This window comes from Manis pentadactyla, chromosome 2 (genome assembly GCF_030020395.1).
Source record: "Manis pentadactyla isolate mManPen7 chromosome 2, mManPen7.hap1, whole genome shotgun sequence".
Classification (NCBI taxonomy): Eukaryota; Metazoa; Chordata; class Mammalia; order Pholidota; family Manidae; genus Manis; species Manis pentadactyla.
Genome location: NC_080020.1, coordinates 146,376,432 through 146,397,814, shown reverse-complemented (window position 1 = coordinate 146,397,814; position 21,383 = coordinate 146,376,432). Strand labels below are relative to the sequence as shown.

Below are 21,383 nucleotides of genomic sequence, written 5' to 3'. Positions count from 1 at the left end.
TGTTTTTATGCCAATATCATACTGTTTTAATTACTTTGTAATATAGTTTAAAATCAGAGTTCATGATACCTATAGCTTTGTTCTTCTTTCTCAACATTGCTTTGGCTATTCAGAGTCTTTTGTGGTCCCATTCAAATCTTAGGGTTGTTTGTTCTATTTCTGTGAAAAATTCCTTTGGAGTTTGATAGGGAGATTGCATTGAGTCTACATATTGCTTTGGGTAATAGGGACATTTTAGCAATATTAATCCTTCCAATCCATCAGCATGGAATATCCCTCCATTTGCATCTTCTTCAATTTCTTTCATTAATGTCTTGTACTTTTTGATATACAGGTCTTTCAACTCCTTGGTTAAATTTATTCCTAGGTACTTTAATTTTTTTTGATGCAATTGTAAATGGGATTGTTTTCTTAATTTCTCTTTCTTATATTTATTATTAGAGTATATAGAATACAATAAATTTTATACATTCTTTATAGAAACTGCTTCCAAGTTTTTTGTCTAGTATGAGTAAGGTTACTATAAATAATCTCATAGAAGTCTTTTGTGGGTGTATGCTTATATCCTTCTTGCATATATACCTAGGATGGATTCCCAGGTCATAGGGTAGGTGTATGTTTAACTTTATCAGAAGTTGCTGAAGAAGTTCCAGTGTGATCACCCTGCATAGCAACTCCTCTTCAATGTTTTGTCTTGAAAATTCCAGCGCCTTCAGTGTCTTGGGACGACTTTCTCCACCTCTTCAGCTTCAGGAGACTATGGCTCTGTTTGGGTCGGTGGCAGTAAAATGCCTCAAGGTGAAAAGTTGGAGCAACCTTGAGGCTCACTTTGTGTTTCCCTTCTCTCCAGGATCACAGATTCATGCTGATGTTGTTTTATACCTTTCAAGATTATAACCACTAGTGGAAGCGAGTGAGAAAGGGAGGGAAGTATAGAAGAGTAGAATGGACCCCATACATAAAAAAATGGGAGCATGTGGAAAAATGTGATGTGTGGTTGACTTTTTATAGCATGAAGCACACAGTTATGGGCATGTTTCAGTATCTGAGTTGAACTTAATCATCTCAGTAAATGTCTAGAAATTTTAAAATAGCAGAGTCTCATCCTACGTGGTGTATGATAGTAATGCTATGGGTACAGCTCAGTGTAGGATTGATTAATACCGGTCTTGGAAGCAAATGGATATGATTCTAAGGAGTTGCAAACATGATTTAATGTGTTGAATTTCAGTTTCCTATCTGTTCAATGAAGATACCATTATTTGCCTTTCAAGAATGGTATGAGCATGCCAGATTAAGTCTATAAAACACTCAGCATCATGCTTTGTCTGGAATTCAGCAGGAGATCATTAGATGATGCTGATGATCGTGAGGAAACACTGTTCTTTTTTCTTTTTTAACTTATAAGCTAATAAAATCGTGAACTTTCTGGGCGTATCTGCTCTGAGGAAGGGTCAGTAACTTATTTACAGTTTTCCTGGCACTGCATAAGCCTGGCTGGTAAAAATGCTATGTGGATGAGACCCATGGAAATCTGTTTAACTCTGCTCCTGGCTTGTTTAATCAATTCATCACGGAAAGTGCTTTGTGGAAAGCAGTGAGTAGAGCTATTACCCCACACGCACAGTCCTTCTTTCATATTTTGATTCCATAAATGTCACATCTTTGATGACTTTAAAAGTAATCTTTATGGGAAGTGCTGAAGAAATCCTCCCCCTCCCCAGTCATACATTTATGGTAAAAAAAAAAAAAAAAAAAAAAAAAGAATGCTCTTTCTGTCTCTAAACAATAAGGGAACAGAATCAAAGCTGAGGAATGCATATTTCTAGAGAAGTGAGGTAATTAGAACAATTAGAACCAAATGCAGGGTAATTGCAGTACATTTTTCTTTTAGCTATTTATGCAGTGAAAGTTCTAGGGCAAGAACTATGCTTTCCGTGTGCTAGCTTCAGCACTGGGCACAGTGTTGGTACAAACAAAAAAGAGGTTGCAAGTAAATTTTGTTAATATTTCCAAAGAAAATTCACTAGGGAAAGGGCTGCACTTATATAGATAGCTTAATAAATATTGTAGCTTCTAGAATATTGAAAAGCTAATTTTTAAATCTTTAGGCTGTTCCACTGGAAAGCATAATTTACTACTCTGAAGCCAATTGTTTGTTTTCCCTGAGATAAAGATATTTGTCAGACCTTTGATGTGTGGTATATCAGACAATAGGAAAATAAGTGAAGATAAAACATTATATGTACCTGTTTGTGTATCTCCATCTGTAATTTGTATAGTATAGCTTATATAACACAGTCTTAAAAAAACTTTAAGCAGAATTAGATTTAAAAAAATCAGTGGCTAAATCAAGACAAAGAGAAAATGAAATAATACTTTTTCTTTTGCAAAGCTAGGATTACAGCCCTAAGGTAGGTGACTTTTTCTTTTTTAGGAAAACCTGTGAATTAACCTTTTGGTTACAAAAATATATTTAAGAAACTCACCTAAACACAAGAAAAGTGAAAAAGAAACAACAATAATAGCAAGTCCACTATGAGAACTAAAGAGCAATGAGCAGGAGAGGGAGCCTGAACAGGGAGGAGAAAAAGGTGGGTGCCTGGTCCAGAGAGAAGTGGCTCAGGCCCAGTGGAGAAAGATCATTAGTGAGGAATTCCCTGCAGAGGGTGTTCGAGTAACTTAAAAAAAACTGGGAGTCAAATTTTCTATTTTAGCAATTATTTTCTGCTCTGAGCAGCAAAGTAGTTCTCTAGTTTACTCCCAAATCCTAAGCAAAGGTGACCCGGTGCCATAACATTACATTATTGACACTTTGCTTGATAAATTAAGGGACAGTTACAGTGCCCCTGCAAAGGTTGAAATGGACTAGGCTCAGGAGGATGGTGACAAGAGACAACCAAATTTAATATATAATATTCCACTGTTCATCTACTGATGGACACTTAGCTTGGCTATTGTGAATAGTGCTGTGATAAACATGGGGGTGCACATGTCGTTTTAAACTGTGATGCTGCATTCTACTATTTATTTATTTGTTTGTTTGTTTGTGATTAATCTGCAATTACATGGTTAACATTATGTTTAGTAAGTGACTAGGAAGTCTGGTTGGGAAGGGAGGGAGAAGGGTGGAAAGGGGGAATGACGATGAGCTCACATAATGTGGGCGGGGGGAGGGAGTCCCACAGGGAAGTCAGTATAGTACAGAGGATTCAAGTAGTGATTCTGTAGCATCTTACTCCGCTGATGGACAGTGACTGTAATGGGGTATGTGGGGGGGACTTGATCTGGGTAGTCTAGTAACCATAATGTTGCTCATATAATGGTAGATTGGTTATTGTGAATAGTGCTGTGATAAACATAGGGGTGCACGTGTCTTTTTTATACTGGACTGCTGCATTCTTTCTTTCTTTATGTATGTATGTAGGTATTCATCCATTCATTCATTCATTCATTTATTATCTGTCTATCTATCGATCTATTTATCTACCTATCTATCTATCTTTCTGTCATTACTATACAATTAGATTAGTAACATTATGTTTACTATACTACCCCCATCACCAAGATGCCCCCAGATACCCCATTGCAGTCACTGTCCATGAGCATAGTAAGATACTGTAGAATCCCTACTTGTCTTCTCTGTGTTGTACAGCCCTCCCTGTGACCCCCCTCCCACATGATACATGCTAATCGTAACGCACGCTTTCTTTCCCTCTCCCCTTATCCCTCCATTCCCAACTATCCACCCCAGTCTCTTTCCCTTTGGTAACTGTTAGTCCATTCTTGGGTTCTGTGTATCTGATGCTGTTTTGCTCATTCAGCTTCTCTAGGTTCTGCGTGTGCGCCCATTGGCAGCCTGCCCTCGACTGATGGTGCTGCGTGCCAATGAGTGCGTGGTCACTCGCAGGCCCGCGCCAGACAGGCATCTCTCCCAGCGCATGAGTGAGCGGCAACGCCGAGCAGGCCGCCACTGGGGGCGCCCGCAATATACGTGTTTCTGGCGGCTGCGCAGTAGCTGCAGGCTCCGCCGCCTCCGTCTTCAGTACTCCGTAGCGTCGCGATCGCCGCCAGGAGAGGGATTTCTAACAGCTCCCTCCGTTCTTCGGTCCGCCAGCCCTGTTGCTGTATGTGGATTTTCTCGGCGGCGGCCTCGAGGGCGAGGGCCGGGCGAGCTCAAGTTCAACTGTGACCCGCGGCGGGGCCCCGGGGGAGAGGCCGCCAGGAGGCCGCGCCTTTAGAATTTAAAAGTTTTCATGAGGTACGTCTCGTATTTTCTGTTTGGGAATGAAGTTTCTTTACTTTGGTGTTGGATTGACAGTGCGTTTTCTTGTATTTAAAAATTCCTGTCTTTCAGTCATTGAGGTTTGTAGTCTGCAGCTGAGTAGTTTGCAACTAGCCGCAGAGATTCTGAGACAGGGACCGTGGGTGTAGTCAGAGTAGCGTGGGGGCCTCTGGAAAAAGACCCCTACCAACACTCTGTATTAAACAGTTGAGCGCAGTCAGAGTCACCTTAATTCTCTAAAGTAAAAAAATATCAGACTAGTAAGAGTATAAGCATTGTTCAGTGAAGATGAGTTAAAACTAAAAAGCCAGGAGTAACTTGGCCTGGAATGTGTGAACATCTCCCAGATAAGAAAATAGCTTAGCTTGGCCCATGTCTTCATTGTGTCAATTAAATGAGGCTATTGCAAAGTTTTCTTTAGCCTAGTAAAAGGCCCAGTTTATCTTTAACTTTGCCCGGATGCTGCTTTTCCTCCTCGAGCCCCTAATGACGTAATATATAACCTGGGCAATTAATACAGCAAGTAAGCCCAGTCACAGACAACATAGTAAAAGGCACGAAGGAGGATCCCATCTTAAAGATGAGATTGCATTTTAACACCAGGAAGTTGAGAAGTAAGATTCTTTTTATTATTATTATTAAGGTATTACTGATACACCCCCCTATGAGGGTTTCACATGAAAAAAACAATGTGGTTACTACATTCACCCATATTATCGAGTCGCCCCCGCCCCATGCCCCATTGCAGTCATTGTCCATCCGTGTAGTAATTTGCCACAGATTCACTTTTTGCCAAGAACTAAGATTTTTCTTTCATTTATATATTTATTTTATTAAGGTATTACTGATATATACTCTCATGAAGGTTTCACATGAAAAAACCATGTGGTTACTACATTCACCCTTTATCGTGTTCTGCCCATGCCCCATTGCAGTCACTGCCCATCAGTGGAGTAAGATGCCACAGAGTCAACTGTTTGCCTTCTCTGTGCTGCACTGTCTTCCCCTTGATCCCCCACCACACCATGTGTGCCAATCATAATACACCTGAATCCCTTCCTCCCTTCCTCCCCCACCCCTCCTCTTTGGTAACTGCTAGTCCTTTCTTGGAGTCTGTGAGTCTGTTGCTGTTTTGTTCCTTCAGTTTTGCTTCGTTGTTATCTTCCACAAATGAGGGAAATCATTTGGTACTTGTCTTTCTCAGCCTGGCTTATTTCACCGAGCGTATCCTCAAGCTCCATCCATGTGGTTGCAAATGGTAGGATTTGTTTCTTTCTTATGGCTGAGTAGTATTCCATTATGTATATGTACCACCTCTTCTTTATCCATTCATCCACTGATGGACACTTAGGTTGCTTCCATATCTTAGCTATCTTAAGTAGTGCTGCAATAACCATAGGGGTGCATATGTGTTTTTGAAACTGAGAAATTATAGTCTTTGGGTAAATTCCTAGGAGTGGAATTCCCGGGTCAATTGGTATTTCTAGTTTTAGTTTTCTAAGGATCCTCCATATTTCTTTCCACAATGGTTGAATTAGCTTACATTCCCACCAGCAGTGTAGAAGGGTTCCCCTTTTTCCATGTCCTCGCAAGCATTTGTTGCTTAGTCTTTTTGATACTGGCCATCCTAACTGGTGTGAGGTGATATCTATCCTGGTGTGGTTTTTTTTTTCTTTGGTATTGTTAATCCACAATTACATGAGGAACATTATGTTTCCTAGACTCCCCCCATCACCCAGCTCCGCCCCCACCTACCCCCATTATAGTCACTGTCCATCAGCATAGTAAGATGCTGTAGAATCACTACCTGTCTTCTCTGTGTTGTACAGCTCTCCCCGTGCCCCCGCTACATTATGTCTGCTGATCATAATGCCCCCTTCCTTTTCTTCCCCCCCTTATCCCTCCCTTCCCACCCATCCTCCCCAGTCCCTTTCCCTTTGGTAACTGTTAGTCCATTCTTGGGTTCTGTGAGTCTGCTGCTGTTTTGCTCCTTTAGTTTTTTTTCTTTATTCTTATACCCCACAGATAAGTGAAATCATTTGGTACTTGTCTTTCTCCGCCTGGTTTATTTCACTGAGCATAATACCCTCTAGCTCCATCGATGTTCTCGCAAATGGTAGGATTTGCTTTCTTCTTACGGTGAATAATAGTCCATTGTGTATATGTGCCACATCTTCTTTATCCATTCGTCTACTGGTGGACACTTAGGTTGCTTCCATTTCTTGGCTATTGTAAATAGTGCTGCAGTAAACATGGGGCGGGGGAATAGGTCTTTTTCAAACTGGGCTCCTGCATTCTCAGGGTAAATTCCTAGGAGTGGAAATCCTGGGTCCAATGTTATTTCTATTTTGAGTTTTTTGAGGAACCTCCATACTGCTTTCCACAATGGTTCAACTAGTTTACATTCCCACCAGCAGTGTAGGGGGGTTCCCCTTTCCCCACATCCTCGTCAACATTTGTTGTTGTTTGTCTTGTGGATGTTGGCCATCTTAACTGGTGTGAGGTGATATCTCATTGTGGTTGTAATTTGCATATCTCTGATGATTAGCGACGTGGAGTATGTTTTCATGTCCCTGTTGGCCATCTTGAGTTTCCTCTTTGGAGAAGTGTCTGTTCAGCTCCTCTGCCCATTTTTTAATTGGCTTATTTGCTTTTTGTTTGTTGAGGTGTGTGAGCTCTTTATATAATTTGGATGTCAACCCCTTATCAGATATGTCATTTATAAGTATATTCTCCCATACTGTTGAATGTGTTTTTGTTCTTCTGATGGTGTCCTTTGCTGTACAGAAGCTTTATAGTTTGATATAGTCCCACTTGCTCATTTTTGCTTTTGTTTCCCTTGCCCGGGGAGATAGGTTGATGAAGAAGTTGCTCGTGTTTATGTCCAAGAGATTTTTGCCTATGTTTTCTTCTAAGGGTTTTATGGTTTCATAACTTACATTCCAGTCTTTGATCCATTTCAAATTTACTTTTGGGTATGGGGTTAGACAATGATCTAGTTTCATTCTCTTACATGTAGCTGTCCAGTTTTGCCAACAGCAGCCATTGAAGAGGCTGTCATCTCCCCATTGTGTATCCATGACTCCTTTATCGTATATTAATTGAGAATATATGTTTGGGTTAACATCTGGCCTCTCAACTCCGTTCCACTGGTCTTTGGGTCTGTTCTTGTGCCAGTACCAAATTGTCTTGATTACTGTGGCTTTGTAGTAGAGCTTGAAGTTGGGAAGCGAGATCCCCGCTGTTTTCTTCTTCCTTCTCAGAATTGCTTTGGCTATTTGGGGGTCTTTGGTGGTTTCATGTGAATTTTAGAACTATTAGTTCCAGTTCATTGAAGAATGCTGTTGGTATTTTGATGGGGATAGCATTGAATCTGTACATTGCTTTAGACAGTATGGCCATTTTAACAATATTAATTCTTCCTATTCATAAGCACCGTGTGTCTTTCCGTTTATTGGTATCTTTAATTTCTCTAATGAGTGTCTTGTAGTTTCATGGTATATGTCTTTCACTTCCTTGGTTTGGCTTATTCCTGGGTATTTTATTCTTTTTGATTCAATTGTGAATGGAATTGATTTCCTGATTTCTTTCTCCTAATGCATCGTTATTGTATATGAATTCAAGATTTCTATGTATTAATTTTGTCTCCTGCAACTTTGCTGAATTCAGATATTAGATCTCGTAGTTTTGTTGTGGATTCTTTTTGGTTTTTTTTTATGTACCATATCATGTCATCTGCAAACAGTCAGAGTTTAACTTCTTCATTACCAATCTGGATGCCTTTTATTTCTTTGTGTTGTCAGATTGCCATGGCTAGGAACTCCAGAACTATGTTGAATAAAAGGAGGGAGAGGGGGCATCCTTCTCTTATTCCCGATCTTAAAGGAAAAGCTTTCAGCTTCCTCTCTGTTAAGTATGATGTGGGCTGTGGGTTTGTCATATATCGCCTTGATTATGTTGAGGTACTTGCCCTCTATACCCATTTTGTTGGGAGTTTTTATCACAAATGGATGTTGAATTTTGTTGAATAGTTTTTCAGCATCTATGGAGATGATCATGTGGTTTTTACCCTTTTCGTTGATGTGGTCGATGGTGATGATAGGTTTTCAAATGTTGTACCCTCCTTGCATTCCTGGAATAAATCCTACTTGATCATGATGGGTGATCTTTCTGATGTATTTTTGTATTTGGTTTGGAGTATTTTGTGGAGTATTTTGCATCTGTATTCATCAGGGATGTTGGACTGTGATTTTCCTTTTTTGTGGTGTCTTTGCCTGGTTTTGGCATTAGAGTGATGCTGGCCTCATAGAATGAGTGTAAGTCCCTCTTCTACTTTTTGGAAAACTTTAAGCAGGATGGGTATTAGGTCTTCACTACATGTTTGATAAAATTCAGCATTGAAGCCATGTGGTCCAGGGATTTTGTTCTTAGGTAGTTTGTTGATTACAAATTAAGTTTCGTTGCTGGTAATTGGTCTGTTCAGATTTTCTGTTTCTCCCTGGGTCAGCCTTGCTAGATTGTATTTTTATAGAAAGTTGTCCATTTCTTCTAGGGTATGCAGTTTGTTAGCATATAATTTTTCATAGTATTCTCTAATAATTTTTTTTTCCTGTGACATCTGTAGTGATTTTTCATTTCTCATTTCTGATTTTGTTTATGCGTGTAGACTCTCTTTTTCTTGATAAGTCTGGCTCGGGGTTTATTTATTTTAGTTTCTCGATGAACCAGCTCCTGCTTTCATACATTTCTATTGTTTTATTTTTCTCAGTTTTACTTTTTTTCTGCTCAAGTCTTTATTAGGTCCCTCCTCCTTCTGAGTTTGGGCCTCAGTTAGCCTTCTTTTCTAGTTTCATTCATTGTGAGTTTAGACTGTTCATATGGGATTGTTGTTCTTTCCTGAGGTAGGCCTGTATTGCAATATACTTCCCTCTTAGCACGGCCTTTGCTGCACCCCACAGATATTGCGGTGTTGAATTATTGTTTGTCATTTGTTTCCATATAATGCTTGTTCTCTGTTTTTATTTGGTCATTGATCCATTGTTTTTTTAGGAGCATGTTGTTAAGCCTCCATGTGTTTGTGGGGTTTTTCATTTTCTTTGCATAATATATTTCTCATTTCATACCTTTGTGGTCTGAGGAGCTGGTTGGTACAATTTCCATCTTTTTGAATTTACTGAGGCTCTTTTTGTGGCCTAGCATATGATCTATTCTTGAAAATGTTCCATGTGCACTTGAGAAGAATGTGTATCCTGTGGTTTTGGGTGTAGAGTTCTGTAGATGTCTCTTAGGTCCATCTGTTCTAGGGTGTCATTCACGGCCTCTGCGTCCTTACTTATTTTCTGTCTGGTGGATCTGTCCTTTGAGTGGTATGTTGAAGTCTCCTAAAGTGAATGCATTGCATTCTATTTCCCCCTTTAATTCTGTTTGTATTTGTTTCACATATGTTGGTGCTCCTGTGTTGGGTGCATAGATATTTATAATGGTTATATCCTCTCTTTGGACTGACCCCTTTATCATTATGTCGGGTCCTTCTTTGTCTCTTGTTACTTTCTTTGTTTTGAAGTCTATTTTGTCTGATACAGGTACTGCAGCACCTGTGTTTTTCTCCCTATTGTTTGCATGAAATATATTTTTCCATCCCTTCGCTTTTGGTCTGTGTATGTCTTTGGGTGTGAACTGAGTCTCTTGTAGGCAGCATATAGATGGGGCTTGCTTTTTTACCCACTGTATAATTCTGTGTCTTTTGGTTGGTGCATTCAGTCCATTTAGATTTAGGGTAATTATTGATAGATATGTTCTTACTGCCATTGCAGGCTTTGGATTTGTGGTTACCAAAGGTTCAAGGGCAGGAGGGCCTGCTGCACGTCCCTAGGGGGCGACGCGGTGCGGCAAGCCGCCCGGGCTTGCTGATCTGTGCGAAATTCCAAGCAGGCAGGTCGATGAGTTAGAAAACACATGAGGGTGTGGGGAGGCATGCGGGGCCGACGAGCCACGTCCCTTCGGCCAAATCAGCGGCTGCAGCGGGTGCCTGTTGGGGGCACACTTTCTCCCCTGCACCGGGCGGGGAGGACAACGAAAGCGGCATCTCCTCAGCTGCAGCCAGACTCCTTGGGAGGCACGGCGCGGCCTGGGTGCTCTTGCTGCAGGGCGGCTGAAGGCGGTCTGACGGGAATTGCCATGCTGACAACTTCGCCGCCGCCACCGTGTTTCCCGAAGCCCGCTGCTCCCCGTTAACGGGCCGTTCTGCGAGCGTTTGAGGGCCCTAGGCCGTGGGTAGGTGGCGGCCCCTCAGTATGGCCCACAGGGGTCCCTGCCCCGCCCTGAGCGGCGGCAGTAGTGGCTGCAGTGCGGAGCCCACGCGGTGCCTGAGAGCCGCGGCAGGATGTGGGGTGGTGCCGCAGGCGGCCGACTCCAAAGTTGAGGGCAGGCTGGCGGCGCAGGTAGTGGCCGCTCATGGCGGTCCAGCTGCACTTGCTCCAAGCACTGGTTCAAGGTAGGCGGGGTGTGAGCGTGGGGCCGCCTGAGGTGCAGGCCAGTGGGCTGTGTGTTTAGTGGGACGTGGCCCCCAGGCGGCAGGTTCTGTGACTCTGCTGCTGTTTTGTTCCTTCAGTTTTTCTTTGTTGTTATTCTTCACAAATGAGGGAAATCATTTGGTACTTGTCTGTCTCTGCCTGGCTTGTTTCGCTGAGCATAATACCCTCTTGCTCCATCCATGTTGTCGCAAATGATAGGATCCGTTTATTTCTTATGGCTGAATAGTATTCCATTGTGTATATGTACCACCTCTTCTTTATCCATTCATCTCCTGGTGGACACTTAGGTTGCTTCCATATCTCGGCTCCTGTAAATAGTGCTGCAGTGCACATAGGGGTGCACGTCTTTTTGAATCTGAGAAGTTGTTTTCTTTGGGCGGATTCCTGGGAGTGGAATTCCCGGGTCAAATGGCATTTCTATTTTGAGTTTTCTGAGGAACCTCCATACTGCTTTCCACAGTAGTTGAACTACTTTACATTCCCCCCGGCAGTGTAGGAGGGTTGCCTTTTCTCCGCATCCTCACCCGCATTTGTGGTTCCTAGCCTTTGGGTGTTGATCATCCTAACTGATGTGAGGTGATATCTCATTGTGGTTTTAATTTGAATTTCCCTGATAATTATCGAGGTGGAGCATCTTTTCATGTGCCTGTTGACCATCTGAATTTCTTCTTTGGAGAAGTGTCTGTTCAGATACTGTGCCCAATTTTTAATTGGATTATTTGCTTTTTGTTTGTTGAGGTGCATGAGCTCTTCATATGTTTTGGATGTCAACCCCTTATCGGATATGTCATTTTTAAGTATATTCTCCCATATTGTAGGATGTCTTTTTGTCCTTCTGATGGTATCCTTTGCTGAACAGAAGCTTCTTAGTTTGATATAGTCCCACTTGTTCACTTTTGCTTTTGTTTCCTTTGCCTGGGGAGATATGTTCATGAAGAAATTGCTCATGTTTATGTCTAAGAGATTTTAGCCTGTGTTTTTTCGTGAGAGTTTTATGGTTTCATGACTTACATTCAGGTCTTTTTTAAATCCATTTTGAGTTTACTTTTGTATATGGGGTTAGACAATAATCCAGTTTCATTCTCTTACATGTAGCTGTCCAGTTTTGCCAATACCAGCTGTTGAAGAGGCTTTCGTTTCCCCATTGTGTATCCATGGCTCCTTTATCATATATTAATTGACCATATATGCTTGGGTTAATATCTGGAATCTCAGTTCTGTTCCCCTGGTCTGTGGGTCTGTTCTCATGCCAGTACTAAATTGTCTTGATTTCTGAGGCTTTGTAGTAGAGCTTGAAGTTGGGAAGGGAGATCCCCCCTGCTTTTATCTTCCTTCTCCGGATTGCTTTGGCTAGTTTGGGTCTTTGTGGTTCCACATGAATTGTTGAACTATTTGTTCCAGTTCGTTGAGGAATGCTGTTGGTATTTTGAAAGCGAGTACATTGAATCTGTAGATTGTTTCACTTGGGATGGCCATTTTGACAATATTAATTCTTCCTACCCGAGAGTGTGGGATGAGTTTCTATTTATTAGTGTCCTCTTTAATTTCTCTGAGGATGGTCTTGTAGTTTTCAGGGTACCAGTCTTTCACTTCCTTGGTTAGGTTTATTCGTAGGTGTTTTATTATTTTTCATGCAATTGTGAACAGAATTGTTTTCCCGATTTCTCTTTCTGTTAGTTCATCATTAGTGTATAGGAAAGCAACAGATTTCTGTGTATTAATTTTGTCTCCTGCAACTTTGCTGAATTCAGATATTAGTTCTAGTAGTTTTGGAGTGGATACTTCAGGGTTTTTTATGTACAATATCATGTCCTCTGCAAACAGGGAGAGTTTGACTTCTTACGTGCCAATCTGGATGCCTTGTATTTCTTTGTTTTGTCTGATTGCCGTGGCTAGGACCTCCAGTATATTATATTGCATAAGAGTGGGGAGAGTGGGCATCCCTGTCTTGTTCCTGATCTTAGAGGAAAGCTTTCAGCTTCTCACTGTTAAGTATGATGTTGGCTGTGGGTTTGTCATATATGGCCTTGATTATGTTGAGGTACTTGCCCTCTATACCCATTTTGTTGGGAGTTTTTATCACGAATGGATGTTGAATTTTGTTGAATGCTTTTTCAGCATCTATTGAGATGATCGTGGGGTTTTTGTCCTTCTTTTTGTTGATGTGGTTGATGGTGTTGATGGATTTTAAAATGTTGTACCATCCTTGCACCCCTGAGATGAATCCCACTTGATCATGTTGTATGATCCTCTTGATGTACTTTTGAATTCAGTTTCCTAATACATTCTTTTTTTGTTTGTTTTTTTATTTTCTTTTATTTCGGTATCATTAATCTACAATTACATGAAGAACATTATGTTTACTAAGCTCCCTCCTTCACCAAATCCCCCCCACATACCCCTTCACAGTCACTGTCCATCTGCGTAGTAAGATCCTGTAAAATCACTACTTGTCTTCTCTGTGTTGCACAGCCCTCCCCGTGCCCCCCCCCCCCACGCACTATACATGCTAATCGTAATGCCCTCTTTCTTTTTCCCCACCTTTATCCCTCCCTTCCCACCCATCCTCCCCAGTCCCTTTCCCTTTGGTAACAACTGTTAGTCCATTCTTGGGTTCTGTGATTCTGCTGCTGCTTTGTTCCTTCAGTTTTCCTTTGCTCTTATACTCCATATATGAGTGAAATAATTTGGTAGTTGTCTTTCTCCGCCTGGCTTATTTCACTGAGCATAATACCCTCTAGCTCCATCCATGTTGTTGCGAATGGTAGAATCTGTTTTTTTCTTATGGATGAGTAATCCATTGTGTATATGTACCACATCTTCTTTATCCATTCATCTACTGATGGACATTTAGGTTGCTTCCATATCTTGACTATTGTAAATAGTGCAGTGATAAACATAGGGGTGCATCTGTCTTTTTCAAACTGGAGTGCTGCATTCTTAGGGTAAATTCCTAGAAGTGGAATTCCTGGGTCAAATGGTATTTCTATTTTGAGCATTTTGAGGAACCTCCATACTGCTTTCCACAATGTTTGAACTAATTTACATTCCCACCAGCAGTCTAGGAGGGTTTCCCTTTCTCCACAACCTTGCCAGCATTTGTTGTTGTTTGTCTTTTCCATGATTTCGATCCTTACTGGTGTGAGGTAATACCTCATTGTGGTTTAAATTTTCATTTCTCTGATGATTAGCGATGGGGAGCATCTTTTCATGTGCCCGTTGGCCATCTCGATTTCTTCTTTAGAGAACTGTCTATTTAGCTCCTCTGCCCATTTTTTAATTGGATTATTTCTTTCTCTTTGTTGAGGTGTGTGAGCTCTTTATGTATTTTGGATGTTAATCCTTTATCAGATCTGTCGTTTATGAATATATTCTCTCATACTGTAGGATACCTTTTTGTTCTATTCATGGTGTCCTTTGCTGTACAGAAGTTTTTTAGCTTGATATAGTCCCACTTGTTGATTTTTGCCTTTGATTCCCTTGCCCGGGGAGATGTGTTCATGAAGAAGTCACTCATGTTTGTCTCCATGAGATTTTTGCCTACGTTTTTTTCTAAGAATTTTATGGTTTCATGACTTACATTCAGGTCTTTCATCCATTTCGAATTTACTTTTGTGTATGGGGTTAGACAGTGATCCAGTTTCATTCTCTTACATGTAGCTGTCCAGTTTTGCCGGCACGATCTGTTGAAGAGACTGTCATTTCCCCATTGTATGTCCATGGCTCCTTTATCGTATATTAATCGGCCATATATGTTTGGGTGAATGTCTGGAGTCTCAGTTCTGTTCCAGTGGTCTGTGGCTCTGTTCTTGTGCCAGGACCAAATTGTCTTGATTACTGTGGCTTTGTAGTAGATCTTGAAGTTGGGGAGTGAGATCCCCCCAACTTTATTCTTCCTTCTCAGGATTGCTTTGGGTGTTCGGGGTCTTTGGCGGTTCCATATGAAGTTTTGAACTATTTGTTCCAGTTCACTGAAGAATACTGTTGGTAATTTGATAGGGATTGCACGGAATCTGTATATTGCTTTGGGCAGGATGGCCATTTTGTCCATATTAATTCTTCCTAGCCAGGAGCATGGGATGAGTTTCCATTTGTTAGTGACCTCTTTAATTTTTCTTAAGAGTGTCTTGTAGTTTTCAGGGTATAAATCTTCCACTTCCTTGGTTAGGTTTATTCCTAGGTATTTTATGCTTTTTGATGCTATTGTGAATGGAATTGTTTTCCTGATTTCTCTTTCTATTAGTTCATTGTTAGTGTATAGGAAAGCTACAGATTTCTGTGTGTTAATTTTGTATCCTGCAACTTTTCTGAATTCTGATATTAGTTCTAGTAGTTTTGCAGTGGAGTCTTTAGGGTTTTTTATGTACAATATCATGCCATCTGCAAATAGTGACAGTTTGACTTCTTCTTTACCAATCTGGATTCCTTGCATTTCTTTGTTTTGTCTGATTGCTGTGGCTAGGACCTCCAGTACTATGTTGAAAAACAGTGGGGAGAGTGGGCATCCCTGTCTTGTTCCCTATTTCAGAGGAAAAGCTTTCAGCCTCTCACTGTTCAGTATGATGTTAGCTGTGTGTTTACCATATATGGCCTTCATTATGTTGAGGTACTTGCCCTCCATGCCCATTTTGTTGAGAGTTTTTATCATGAATGGATGTTGAATTTTATCGAATGCTTTTTCAGCATCTATGGAGATGATCGTGTGGTTTGTGTCCTTCTTTTTGTTGGTGTGGTGGATGATGTTGATGGATTTTCAAATGTTGTACCATCCTTGCATCCCTGAGATGAATCCCACTTGATCATGGTGTATGATCCTCTTGATGTATTTTTGAATTTGGTTTGCTAATATATTCTTGATTATTTTTGCATCTGTGTTCGTCAGGGATATTGGTCTGTAGTTTTGTTTTTTTGTGGGGTCTTTCCTGGCGTTGGTATTAGAGTGATGCTGGCCTCATAAAATGAGTTTGGAAGTATTCCGTCCTCTTCTGTTTTTTTGGACAGCTTTAAGGAGAACGGGTATTATGTCTTCTCTATATGTCTGTTAGAATGCAGCCTTCAATCCATCTGGGCCGGGGGTTTTCTTCTTGGGTAGTTTTTTGATTACCAATTCAATTTCGTTTGCCTGTAATTGGTCTGTTTAGGTTTTCTCTTTCTTCCTGGGACAGTCTTGGAACATTGTAGTTTTCTAGGAAGTTGTCCACTTCTTCTTGGTTCTACAGTTTGTTAGCATATAGATTTTCATAGTATTCTCTCATAATGCTTTGTATTTCTATGGGGTCCATCACAATTTTTCTTTTCTCATTTCTGATTCTGGTTATGTGTGTAGATTCTCTTTTTCTCGTAGTAAGTCCGGCTAGGGATTTATCTATTTTGTTTGTTTTCACAAAGAACCAGCTCTTAGTTTCTTTTATTTTTTCCTGTTGTTTTATTCTTCTCAATCTTATTTATTTCTTCTGTAATCTTTACTATGTCCCTCCTTGTGCTGACTTTGGGCCTTATTTGTTCTTCCTTTCCCAGTTTCAATAATTGTGGCTTTAGAGTATTCATTTGGGGTTGTTCTTCCTTCTTTAAATAGGCCTGGATTGCTTTATACTTTCCTCTTAGAACTGCCATCGCCATGTCCCACAGAAGTTGGGGCTTTGTGCTGTTGTTGTCATTTGTCTCCGTATATTGCTTGATATCTGTTTTAATTTGGTCATTGATCCACTGATTATTTAGCAGCATGTTGTTAAGCCTCCATGTGTATGTGAGCCTTTTTGTTTTCTTTGTACAATTTATTTCTCGTTTTATACCTTTGTGATCTGAGTAGTCGGTTGGTAGAATTTCAGTCTTTTTGAATTTGCTGGCGCTCCTTTTGTGACCTAGTAATGTGGTCTGTTCTGGAAAATGTTTGGGGTGTACTTGAGAAGAATGTATATCTTGCTGCTTTTGGGTGTAGAGTTCTGTATATGTCTGTTAGGTCCATCTGTTCCCAGTGTGTCATTCAGTGCCTCTGTGTCCTTACTTATTTTCTGTCTGGGTGATCTGTCCTTTGGAGTGAGTGGTGTGTTGAAGTCTCCTAGAATGAATGCACTGCATTCTATTTACTCCTTTAATTGTTAGTATTTGTTTCACATATGTTGTTGCTCCTGTGTTGAGAGCATATGTATTTATAATGGTTACATCCTCTTGTTGGACTGCCGCGGTTACCATTCTGTAATGTCCTTCTTTATCTCTTGGTACTTTCTTTGTTTTGAAGTCTATTTTGTCTGATACAAGTACTGCAACGCCTGCTTTTTTCTCCCTGTTGTTTGCATGAAATATCTTTTTCCATCCCTTCAGTTTAGTCTGTGTGTGTTTTTGGGTTTGAGGTGAGTCTCTTGTAAGCAGTGTGTAGATGGGTCTTGCTTTTTTATCCATTCTCTTACTCTGTGTCTTCTGGTTGGTGCATTCAGTCCATTTACATTTAGAGTGATTATCAAAAGATACGTGCTTATTGCCATTGCAGGCTTTGGATTCGTGGTTAACAAAGGTTCAAGGGTAGCTTCTTTACTGTCTGACTGTCTAACTTAAGTCCCGTATTAGGCTATTATAAACACAGTCTCATGATTCTTTATTTCTCTCCCTTCTTATTCTTCCTCCTCCATTCTTTATATGTTATGTGTTCTATTCTGTACCCCTTTGTGTTTCCTTTGACTGCTTTTGGGGATAGTTGCTTTTATTTTTTTGCCTTTAGTTAGTATTTGGTTGGTCTGCCTTCCTTGCTGTGATTTTATTTACTCTGGTGACATCTATTTAGTCTTAGGCGTGCTTCCATCTATAGCAGTCCATTAAAAATATCCTGTAGGGGTTGTTTGTGGGAGGCCAATTCCCTCAACTTTTGCTTGTCTGGGAATTGTTTAATCCCTCCTTCAAATTTAAATGACAGTCGTGCTGGATACAGTATTCTTGAGTCAAGGCCCTTGTGTTTCATTGCATTAAATATATCATGCCATTCTCTTCTGGCCTGTAAGGTTTCTGCTGAGAAGTCTGATGATAGCCTGATGGGTTTTTGTTTGTACGTGGTCATATTTCTCTCTGTGGCTGCTTTTAATAGTCTGTCCTCATTCCTTGATCTTTGCCATTTTAATTGTTATATGTCTTGGTGTTGTCCTCCTTGGGTCCCTTGTGTTGGGAGATCTGTACACCTCCATGGCCTGAGAGACTCTCTCCTTCCCCACATTGGGGTAGTGTTCAGCAATTACTTCCTCAGAGACACTTTCTATCCCGTTCTCTCTCTCTCCTTCTTCTGGCACCCCTGTAACACGAATATTGTTCCATTTGAATTGGTCACACAGTTCTCTCTGTACTCTTTCATTCCTAAAGTTCCTTTTTTGTCTCTGTGTGTGCCTCAGCTTCTTTGTATTCCTCTTCCCTAGTTTCTATTTTCATTTATTGTCTCCTCCACCGAATCTAAACTGCTTTTAATACCTTCCATTGTGCTCTTCAGTGATTGGATCTCCATCCTAAATTCTTTCCTGAGTTCTTGAATATTTTTCTGTACCTCCATGAGCATGTTTATGATTTTTATTTTTAAATCTCTGTCAGGAAGATTTATTAATTCAGTCTCATCCTTTCTCTGGTGTTGAGATTTTGCTTTGAACCAGGTTCCTTGGACGTTTCATGTTTGTATATGGCACCCTCTAGTGCCCAGAAGCTCTCCTCTCTGGAGCTGCTCAGCCACGAGAGCGATGTCCGGGTTCGCAGGGGAGTGGTGCTGGTGCCCTGTTCCGTGAGGTCTGCTCTTTTCTTCAGGTGTGTGCAGTCTGGTGCAGCCCTCTTTCCTGGTGGTCTTTCAGGACTAGTTGTGTTAATTCTATTTTCATATTATATGCGGTTTTAGGAGGGGGTCTCTGTCTCACCTCTCACACCGCCGTCTTTAATCCAGTCTGAGTTGTTTTGATGCTCTGCCCAGAACTTGGAGTTCTGTCTTGTCAAATCTGTATGGCTCTGTTGGTTTCAGTTAATTTACTGTCAGGAGAGGAGCTAGTGTGACATCTGGGATTTACCTTTCTGCTTCAGAATGAAGAAGTGGTAAGATTCTTAACTTATTCTTTAGCAGACAGACAAATAACTCTGCCCACCTTGCGGACTGGACAGGCGGCCTTGTCTGATATGCTCCCTGACCAAGACGCCAGTATCACAGGGAAAGATCAGAGCAGTAAATTTCATATGTTTAGTTAATTTTAAATATTCAGGGAGCACTTAAGAAGTCTGCACCGTTAAGCCTTTATCTGGTACCCCAAAATCCTCAACTGCCTACAAAACCCCTAGAAAATGCACAAATATGGGCTCTCTTGTCCCTCACTGGCACGGCGAGACAGGAGCTGTGTCCAATCACTGTATGTCTCACTAAAAACCTCTCCTATCTTAGGTGTATGCTAAGTTCATTCTTTGACTCCGCAGACAAGAAGAACCCCAGCATCATTTCGGGGGGCTCGTCCGGGATAACGTCGGAGGTGAGTATCAGCATCCAAGCCTGCCTTTTCTTTCACTGTGCTTACAGAAGGAAGCCGTCTGTGGCACACAACATCGGGCACTCGTCAGCCACTTAAATGGGACTAGCCCGGCTGCCGATCTCAAAGTCTCGAGTGACAGGTTCCCCTGCGTCTCCCTCAGTGGATCCGCCTTCTCCCTTGAGAGCCGGGAAAGTCACCTGAGTGGAGGCCAGGATTCCCCCTTCAGAGGCATCTCCCTGGATGCGAGGGACTGAGGAAAGGCCGTGGGCAACTGCGAGAGCCTAGGCTGAGGCTATAGTTCCGCGGCTTCTCAAAGGCCCGCGTGTCTGGAATCAGACCCCGACAGCCCAACTGGGTATCCATGAGGAGTGCCTCTCTTTCTGTCTCTCTTTGACTTCCAGCCTGCTTCTTCAGGCCACCCTGGCCTCCGAGTGAGGCAGGGGGCATCCCTCACTCTCTTCTAATTTCATCAACGTCACGGAACCCGATGCTCACCACCGCAAGGTAGGAGATGTACGCTTCGCTCTCATTCCTGATGAAATGCTCTACTTTTTGTCCGATAAAAATGTGTCTGGTTCGTTGAAGAATGCTGTTGGTATTTTGATGGGGATTGCATTGAATCTGTAGATTGCTGTAGGCAGGATGGCCATTTTGACAATATTAATTCTTCCTAGCCAAGAGCATGGGATGAGTTTCCATTTGTTAGTGTCCTCTTTAATTTCTCTAAAGAGTGTCTTGTAGTTTTCAGGGGATAGTAGGTCTTTCACTTCCCTGGTTAGGTTTATTCCTAGGTATTTTATTCTTGTTGCTGCAATTGTGAATAGAATTGTTTTCCTGATTTCTCTTTCTGCTAGTTCATCGTTAGTGTATAGCAAAGATTCCAACAGATTTCTGTGTATTAATTTTGTCTCCTGCAACTCTGCTGAATTCAGATAATTAGTTCTAGTGGTTATGGAGTGGAGTCCTTAGGGTGTTTTATGTACAATATCATGTCATCTGCAACTAGTGACAGTTTGACTTGTTCTTTACCAATCTGGATGCCGTGTATTTCTTTGTTTTTTCTAATTGCTGTGGCTAGGACCTCCAGTATACTATGTTACGTAACAGTGGGGAGAGTGGGCTTCGCCGTCTTGTTCCTGATCTTAGAGGAAAAGCTTTCAGCTTCTCACTGTTAAGTATGATGTTGGCTGTGGGCTTGTCATATATGGCCTTTATTATGTTATATTCCAGGTTTACTGATTCTCTGCATACCCACATCTTTTGAAAAATTCAGTGGTATCATTCACTTCCCAACTCTTGCGGCGAGTATGGTGACACACTTTTTTCCCCAATGGTTGAGTTGTATGCTTGCCAGGAGACAGTTGCGTTTGCTCCCCAGTATGATTATGTCAGTTGTGCTTATTCTTGTAATTACATAATTTAATTAAATGTTATGTAAGCTAATGAACCAAGAAAAAGAGAAGGGAGCTGTTGCTTTTACATTGAATGCTTTGAAGACTTAACAAAGCAAGTCCCTAAAAAATTGGTATGAACATACATGAAAGCAACATAACTGTAAATGATTGCGAGAAGAATAGTTTTCCAACCTAGTTTCTTGCCTGAGATTAACGTGCAGTTGGCTTAAACTTCTTAATTCAGTTCAAACTGGCAATCATGAACACATCAGTTGTTGTTTATGTGACTCAAGTTGAACTGCACTTTTTCTTTTAGCACAGAATCACTAATTTCTGCTTTGTAAGGTAAAGAGCCCTGTATTATACTTGGTATTCTGTCCTTAAGGCAATAGAGAATATTTGTAAAATCACTCATTCATTTATTTATTCAACCAACAAATATTGACCACATGGTGTGTTTTAGGATCTATCCTAGGCATGGAATTCAGGATCACTGCCCTTTAGTGCCTTATCCCCAGCAGGGAGAGAAAGATAGTTAAATAGATGGTGGCAATATTGCTGGAGCTTTGCACACATGTCTGATTTAGCCAGCTGAAATCAGTATTTGAAAAGCCAGAAAAACGAAATAATGTCCTGTTTCAGAGGACCACTTAGACTAGCAAAGCAAGAGTTAGCAAGGTTGGCCCTAGACATG

At 41.1% G+C, this 21,383-nt stretch overlaps 1 pseudogene; it reads left to right on the top strand.

Moving 5' to 3' along the window:
* The first annotated feature begins 3,523 nt into the window (after window positions 1-3,523).
* Window positions 3,524-21,383, top strand: part of LOC118935912 (RNA/RNP complex-1-interacting phosphatase-like) — an 80,891-nt pseudogene continuing 63,031 nt past the window's right edge.